Source organism: Anas acuta, chromosome 1 (assembly GCF_963932015.1).
Source record: "Anas acuta chromosome 1, bAnaAcu1.1, whole genome shotgun sequence".
NCBI lineage: Eukaryota > Metazoa > Chordata > Aves > Anseriformes > Anatidae > Anas > Anas acuta.
The window spans coordinates 182,226,604-182,235,954 of record NC_088979.1 but is presented as its reverse complement, the minus strand read 5'-3'; positions in this window follow the sequence as shown (position 1 = coordinate 182,235,954).

The window sequence follows — 9,351 nt, the reverse complement described above, 5'->3', positions numbered from 1 at the left end:
CAAGAAGTGAGACAAATTTCTTAAATATTAATCCATTATTTTATTCATTAGACTGTACAGCTTACCAAAGTTGTTTCTTTCCCACCAAAAGAGGAATACTGGAGAAATAAAAGGAACCTATGCATCAGAAACTATTTATAGATGATTGTTGTCTTTTTCTACTCAGTAGGAAATTACTTTGAAAGTTATAACAATAAAATTTTATAGATAGGGTTAGTCTTAGAATAGAGCTTAAGTACCAAATGCAGGAATCAGACATAACTTTTCTGTCATTATGCAGAATATAGGTAGTCCAACTCCCTTCTAACAGTCTTGGAAGTATCAAAAGTCTCTGGTTTGAATTTGAATTTTCATAGAAATCCTACTTCTTCCCATGTATGAAACTTGAATTTTTTACAGAGCTGAATAGCTCTGCCACTGTCTTATGATCATACTTAACTAAGAGTCACCTAACACTCATTTGTGGCACTAGCTAAGACCGAGCTCTTTTCAAAATAGACAGGTTGTCTCTCCTCTTTCAAAAAATTCTTGGAAGAGTATGCATCTCCTCCATATTATTATAGAGTTCAGCTTTATTAAAAACACTGAGAATTATTCCTCTGAGAATTTGCTTACATTCCACACAGAAGAGTTTTCTAGACATCAGACTATATTAGAGAGCCTTTTTCTACATTAGCATCTTGATGCTGAAAAAGAAATCTAAAGGGAAGGCATCTGTCATGAAACTAGACAGAGAGAACTAGTGTTAAGAAGCATGATTTAGTACACAAATAGCTAAAAAATTCAGCTAAGAGGGAGGATATGTATTTTTGTTGCTTCCCAAAGTCCGTTCATTTTATTGGGAGTGAGGGTTTTTTTTTTTTTAAAAAAAAAAAAAAAACAAACACAAAAACATAAATCACCAGTAGAAGAATGGTGAGAACTCTTCTTCACTTCAGTGATTTATTAGTCTATCACGTTATATGCACTCATCAACTCTTTTTTAGTACATATTGAAACCTTTGCAGGCACCGCTTAGTAAGTCAATTGTTAGGACAGTCTTATAAAGCTTCAGATATGTTGTGGGTTTGTGTGTGTGTGTGTGTTATTTTGTTTGTTTGTTTTTATTGTTTGTTTAAAACCTTTCAGATATAAGCAATATATGGTTTCTAGCATCTTGGACAGGATATCCATCAGCAACATCATTAAAAACAAAAACAAAAGAAACAGAAAAACAAACAAATACAAAAACACTTTGAAGAATGTTGGAAGTTGTGGATTCCAAATATACAGAGGTACCTTTCTGTGCCTCTTTGGACTCACTCAAAATTCAAAAGTGTTTGTTTCCACTAGATGAAGGTGACAATATACCTATACTGTCAGGCAGGTTCTTGTTTAGTGTTTCTTGTTTTGGTTTCCCTTTGGAGATGTGGTTACATCCTACATGATGGAGAAGACATGCTTAGTAGTGCTTGCCATTTTCCTGGTCATTAACAAACTCTTCCTGCACTCTGACTGTGTCTCAGGAGGACACTCTACCCCCACTTAGAGTACTGCATCCAGGCCTGGGGCCACCAGCACAAGAAAGATGTTGATCTGTTAGAACAGGTCCAGAGGAGGGCTACAAAGTTGATCAGAGGGCTGGAAAACCTCTCCTATGAAGAAAAGTTGAGAGAGCTCGGGCTGTTTATCCTGAAGAAGAGAAGATTCCAGATTTGACCTTACTGCAGCTTTTCAGTACTTAAAAGGGGCTTATAAAAAAGATGGAGAACAACTATTTGCTCAGTCAGATAATGACACTACAAGGAGGAATGGTTTCTAAACCATTCTAACTAAACTAAAATATGAGAGAGTTAAATTAGATGTTGGGAGGAAATTCTTTACTCAGAGGGTGGTGAGGCACTGGAACAGGTTGCCCAGAGGTATACCTGGTTCAGGACTAGGTTGGATGAGGCACTGGGAAACCTGGTATAGTGGGTGGCTGTTGGAGTGTGGTCATGGGGGTCGACAAGCCCCATGGTTGGTGATAACATTGGACTCTCAACAATGAGGCCATGAGGAATGTAAAGAGTTTAGAAGGAACAAAGAAGGATGATTCAGGAGGTGCCTTGCTGTCTTGGGCTGCTGGTTCTCCAGCCGTTAAGATATGGAAGTTACTGGGTGTTTGCTGTTGCCGGACAAAGTTGTTGAGCAATGAATAGTTAGTGGAAAAGTACTGCTGTAGAGTGAATGGTATAAGAAGGGAGCCTGTTGTCAATATAAGGAGTTGAAGTTATGTCCTCAATAAAGAAGTAGAAGTTATTGATCCTTAAAGAACCCTGGTGTCTGTGTGGTCATTGCACCACAGGTGGCATCCTTGCCTATGGCAAGGGGGCTGGAACTAGGTGATCTTCAAGGTCTCTTCCAACCCAGGCCATTCTATGATTCTATGATATGACTGGGCTGTCTATTCCATTGATAGATGAAAAGCATCTACCAAGTAAGATTGCCACATATGTCCTGAATCCAGAGTGTCCTGTGGCCTGTCCTCCTGACATACTGATCCAGTCCAGATCCTTCTCTGCTCTGCACACACATGCAGAAGCATGCGTAAGGCTGCTGTAAGGCCTAGTTCCAACAAAATCTTTAGGTTTTTATTTCCTATGTCCTCTATTATCCTATTCAGAAGGATAGAATCATATAATCATATAATGGTTTGGGATAGAAGGGGCCTTAAAAATCTAATTCCAGCCCTCCTGCCATGGACAGGGACACCACCCACTAGATCAGGTTGCTCGAAGTCCCATCCAACCTGGCCTTAAACACTTCTAGGGATGGGGCATCCACAGCTTCTCTGGGCAACCTGATTGATGAAAATCAATCACCCAGACATCAAGTTGTTGAACGCAACTCTGAGTGGGATCATCGAACAAATTCCTTATCTACTGATAAGGATCTGTCCATCATATCTGTGTCTCTTCAGTTTAAAGACAACAACATCATGTGAGACAGTGCAAAATGATGCGCATGAGTTCAGGTACGATGTCAGTCGCTCTTACCCTATCCACCAGTGCTGTAACCCCATCGTAGAAGGTCACCAGATTTGTCACCCATGTTCTGCCCTTAGTAAGGCCATGTTGGCTGTCACCAGTCACTTCCTTATTTTCCATGTGCCTTAGCATAGTTTCCAGGAGGATCTGCTCCATGACCTCGCCAGGCACAGAGGTAAGACTGACTGGCCTGTAGTTATGTGCTACATAGGTTATGAAGTTAACAATTTAAATGTGAGTTTAAAGACTCTCTGTTTTGAGTTTGTGCCTAAAATATAATTTTGCAGTCCTTAGCTTTCAGTTGTACAAGGCTGTTATTTCTATGATCCTTTAAGAGTTTTTTCTTTGTAATAATCTTGTTGTGGTTTAACCTCAAAAGGCAGCTCAGTACCACAGAGTCACTCGTTCACTTTCCCCAGGTGGTACAAGGAAGAGACTCCGAGAGGTAAAAGCAAGAGGAATTATGGGTTGAAATAAAACAAGTTAACTGGGTAAAGCAAAAGCTGAGCGCATAAACAAAGCAAAGCAAGGAATTTATTTGCTGTGTACCATTGGCAGGCAGGTATTCAGCCACTTCCAGGAAAGCAGGGCTCATTGTGTGTAATTATTTCTTGGTAAACTGAACACCCCCCACTCCGCTTTCTTTACCCCAGCTTTTATTGTACAGCATGGCACCATATGGTATGGGAAATATCTTTGGCCAGTTTGGGTCAGCTGTCCTGGCTGTGCCCCCTCCCAGCTCCATGTGCACCAACAGCCTCCTTGCTGGCAGGGCAGCACAAGAAGCTGAAAAGTCCTTGGTTCTGTGTAAGCATTCTGCAATGACGGAAAACAGTGGTGGGCTATCACAACTATTTTCATCAAAAGTCCAAAACACAGCATCACACAATCCTCTATGAAGAAAAATAATTCTATCCCAGCCAAAACCTTGACACTATCAGGCATCTGTTCTGAATTAATTCTGGAGTACTTTGAAAATTGAAAATATTTCTCCAAAGACCCTGCAATGAAAGAAATCTTTTCATTTTACATAATGATAGACTGCATAATATCTTTTATTTGGATTTTCTAAAAAAATTTGATTATGACTGAGTAGTGGTCCTAGTAAGTGTGGCCAAAATTAACAATTTTAGAGAAACTTTCAGATTAAAAAAAAAAAATACTTTGAAGCTTTCTAAAACACATCATTTCTCTCTCTCTCTTCCTCTTTCTTTTTTTTTTTTTTTTCTCCCAGAAACATTTATGGCATTTGTAATATATTTTAGAATGTTAGTGCAATATCTGTCTATTAAAAAGACTGATCAATGAATAAAATTTGTGAATAGGAATTTCATCCTAACTTCAAGAATAATGATGGAATTTAACAAACCATAGAAATATGTGTAAATATGTAAAAATAAATAAATAAATAAATAAATTCACTTCCAATTAATTGTGCCAGCCAATTATCTAAAAGGAATAATGCAGCAAAATATTTCAAGCAAAAACCATTCATTAGCTTTTGTGTCAGACTGACATATGAACAAAGTGATGTTTATTTGGGTGTAAGAGTCAAGGAGCAGGAAGAAGGGATTTGAATCTCGAAGGTATTCCATAAACAAAAGAGTAAATTATTTTTTCCTCAAAATAATTGTTTTGCTAAGATAGCACAAAAATAGTCTATTCTTTCTGTTCAGTGGGTGTCTTTCCAGCCTTTAAAACAGTTTTTGAGTTATACTTGTGAACATCAAACAGCTACTCAGCCCTTGTGCTTCATTATTTTTACCAAATTATGGGTTTGAAATAGAGACAAAGCCATCTTCCAAACCTATTTCCTGATGAATTAATAAATAACTAAAGACTTAGACACGTGTATGACTACACCTAAATTTTTGAACACCTTATCATTCTCAATGAATTTATCTGCAATACTGCCCTGTGGCTAGCAAAATACATGTAATGTCTTGAACAAGCAAGGGATCAGGCAAAATAGGTGACTTATCTAGTGCTACATAGGAAGCCAAAGAAGCCAGAGAATAATAAAACATTCAATTTAATCTAACACATTTTCTATAGGTTGTTTCATTGGAAACGTTTGGTGGTGTTCCTTTCAACACACAATACAAAATGGAATTCTTATCCATTAATTAAACACTAGCTATCATACCTGTTTTACCTTTACCCCACTACATCTTTGGCTACAAACGCCTCTCATTTTTTCTTATTAAATATTTGTTAGTCATTAAGTTTCCCTTTTCAATTTTATCAGTTTACAGAACAACTGTTATATCTCAGAAGTTCCACTCACCTGGTGTACTGACAAATTTCATAGGAACTCAGAAGATCTGTTTGTTTAGATGGTTACTTTCTTCAAATCCCACAGTATTGCAGAATTTATCACAATCAAAACTTTTAGCCATTCACAGTAGGATGTTGTTTTAAGCATTAGGATATGCTGGTTTTTAATCTGGTGACATGCTTGGTGTTCTGTATATATGACCATGACATTAAACTATGTGTATAGAAATATCTGATGGGGAATTTGTGGAGGTTCCTATTGACTCTTTGTAGGCTTCTTGCAGTGATAAGTAGATATTTACTTAATTTAGTAAAAAATTAGGGCAGTATTATTACTGTAATAAAACTAATAAACAATGTGATTGGCAGTGACAAGCTTCCTAATTCTGGGAATTCCTACATCTAGCAAATTAAGACATGCTAAGAACCAGCCTGTCACCAGAAAAAACAAATGTTTTCAATTATTGACATTGAACCAATTTGGTTTTTTAACTACTTACTCAGCATGTAGTATTTATGTATTTCCTTTGCAAGTGGGCAGTAAAGATAAAGATATGTCCAAGTCATTGAGTTGATATAGGTTTGATGCCAAAAAGAATGATGTAATTTCCTGTATTGTATTTTGCCAAAAAATGCTGCTAGGTGATTATATCAATTACTTTTTTTTTTTTTTTTTTTCTCCTGTAACATTTGTTGGCATGAAATATATATATCCCAGGAATAATCTGAAAATCAAGCCATGCTGAGAATGGATCTCTATAATCCTATCACCTGAAAAATAACTCAATCCAAAGTAACATATATGTGCCCTGAATCCAACTAACCCATCATTATTTCAGGCCTGTTATATTCTTATATTCTAATAAGGAGTCAATTTAATGTTGTGCAGAAGTACCTGTTCAGAATGATGTCCTGTTTGGAGATGAACTAAAACACATTAGAATGAGGCAAGATCCGATCCAAACATTATTTTTCACAAATGCTCCAGACTTCTCTATTCATTACAAAAAGCTTATTTCAGCCTACTTTTAGAACAGTTCTCTCAGAACTATTCTAAATAGAATATTTAGAATGTTAATAGAACATTTAGAGCAGAATAATGTAGAATAGAATGTAGAATAGAACTACATTTGAAATGGTTTTCTTTGACTAAGAACCAACGAGGAATGTCAGAGTCTTACACCTTGTCATAAAATTTTTGCATACTACCAAAGATCCTTCCCCTTGCTTTGACAGAGAAAGATAAACAGAAAGTTGTTTCTGTAAACAGAAATTAAATATTTTACCTCTGAGAGGTAAAGTCCTTTTGTTGGTCTAAACTGGAACTAACAAATTTGAAGATCTCAAATCTCAAGAGCTATGATGAAGATAACTTGTCTTTGTCATACTACTCTCATTTTCTACATTCACTTCTCCAGTCCTTAAACAACACAAAAGAAATATAAAAATAAGTGGATTTTGTGATAAAAATGGGAATGTGGTTTTGAAATGCAATTTATAAGCTGAAGACTACATTACAATTGTTTTTTTTAAATCTCATGAATCTTTTGTTAACAGTGGATGATATTAAATTTTCAGTTGCTATTTTTACTCCCAATGCTGGCACATTTTTAATCTGAAATGGCTATGCTGAAAAAAGGAATCATAATTAGCACAATGAAATTAAGTGCCTTGCCTTTGCATAATTGTTTACCACAAGCAATTGTAGATTACACAAAACAACATGTTTAGCTTGATAAAAAGATTATCATGAGAGAAATATTTAATGGGTAGTTTATTGGAGCAATAAGTATCAAGGTGCCAGACATCTCCTGGGAATAGATAAATCTGTAAGGAAGTGTCTTTATAATTCTAGTCACCACTTTAGGCCATTTACCCAAGTCATTATTGATGTCCAGGAAATTCTAAGCTGAGATGTTCTACTTAAATATTTTATATTTATTTTTGGAGTTTTTGCCTTTTCCTTGACAGAAGACTAAGTTAGAAACTAAGTTAGAACTAAGGATAAATGAAGGGAGAAGTTAGATATCATTTATAGAGTTAAGAAAAAGATCTATAAGGCTGTGGGGATAGTAGGAACTTTTGTTTAAGATTTCTCCCTTGTCACTACAGAGTCAGGGCCACTCTCACCCACTCAATAGGAGGATCCTCTCTTCCGACAGCCATGTAGGTGGTTGCAACATTATGAGCACTGTAAATAAAACTCAGAAATCCTCTCTACCATTTGGCTACTTAAATCAACAAAGTACATCAATTCTGAAATGTAATTTTATGTGTTCTAACCTAAGGAAGTTTTTCTGATACAAGGTTTGAATATCTGGCATGCAACAATGCTTCATCCAGTGTTTTGATCAATAAAACTCCACGGGGAGATTTTAGGTTTCTTGGTGTGAAAAGGACCCAAGCTGTGATTCAATGTATTACTTTCACTAGGTTCATAACTTGTACATTGCTTGAGAGTGCAAAATTGTACATTCTGTTTTCATATTACTGGAAAAGGTTTTTGGTGTGTCCAAGCCAAAAGAGAAAAAACTCTGAAGCCATTTCCATAGAGTAGAGAAAGTGGTTCAGCTATACAAAATGATGAGGAACAAGCAGGAGCAGGAGTTCTGGAAAGGAATTGTTTATTTGGGGCATCTTTATATCTTTCTTTTGTTAATAGGTAAGTAAGGGCCTGTCAATGTTATTATTCTCCACAAATGTAGTAGTCCATCTACTTACAATTTTAATTTACTGTCTAGAATCTGAGCAGGGAGAAGACCACCTACTGGATACCAGGCTCTGGATCTGTCTTACCATAGTTGTAAATTTTTCCTCTTTTCCTTTCAAATTAAAATGATTTAAGTACAGAGAATATGGGATAAGGGTAGGTGGAGAATGAATGCATCAGACACATTTCTACATGAAATACTTGTTGAAAATGACTCTGATATAGAAGTACCCAAAATAACTTTACAGTAATGTCAGCTCTTATTATTTGTTGATTATTTGTAGATAGATTATTTCATTTGTAAATAAACATGTCCAAAAGAACAAATTTTCTGGCAGAATTTATTAGCTCAGGCACTTTGCTGTACTACTGTGCTTCCACCATTTCCTAATCTCAGCTGGATCTATACAGCCCCACAGGGCTGTGTTTGAATTAAAAAGTCTTATTATTTGAGGGATTGGTGTGGTGGTGCTGAGACATCTATGATGACTTGGGACATTCTGTGCAGGCTGGGAAATAGTAAATAGTTGTATTATATGGTTCTTGCATTTTACAGGGTATCCTCATTATAAACAATAGAAAGCTTATTATGGTTCCATCATCAGTTCTGGTCATCTACAAAGCAGAAGAGATCTCAGTTTATTAAAAAAAAAAAAAAAAAAAGAGTAAAAATTTGAATGTTCAGCTTCACTGGACTCATGCACAGCTGCAGCTAGCTACTAGAATAGTTAAAGCAAGAGCTAGTATATGTATCCTGGACGCCTATTACAATTTGGCAGTATTTCCATTTCCTATGTTACATTCTGTATTGCCTTAATACAACATATTGTCTTTTCTTTTAAATGTTGAAGATCAAAACAAGAGAAATAAATAAAAAATAAAAAAAAAAAAAAAAAAGAGAGAGAAAAAAGTCAAGAGGACACAGGAGGGAAAGTTAATTTTTCTATGAGCTGTGAAGAAAAATCTTCTTCCTTTATGGTTCTCAAAGGATATGTTTGTCACTTTTATCTGGAGGTTGGAGTTTCAGAGACTAATTCATCATGAACTGGGGAAGTCTCTGACCAGAAAAATATATAATTCTCATGGACTGCCCTCACAAGCATCACCTTTGAAGAGACACATAATAATCTCCATTTTTCAAGACAGGGAGAAGAATTCTATCTAAATTGAATAGCTCAGTTAATAACCTTGATCAATATAAACTCAGTCCAATCCTCACATCAGGTTTATCCAAACTTATCTTCATTAGCAGAGAAAGTTGGAGTTAGATACTAAAGACGGTTTGAGCTCTTCACCTTACAGACAGCTACTCTGACTTTCACTAAAGTGACAATGCTTTGGCAAGTATAACACAAG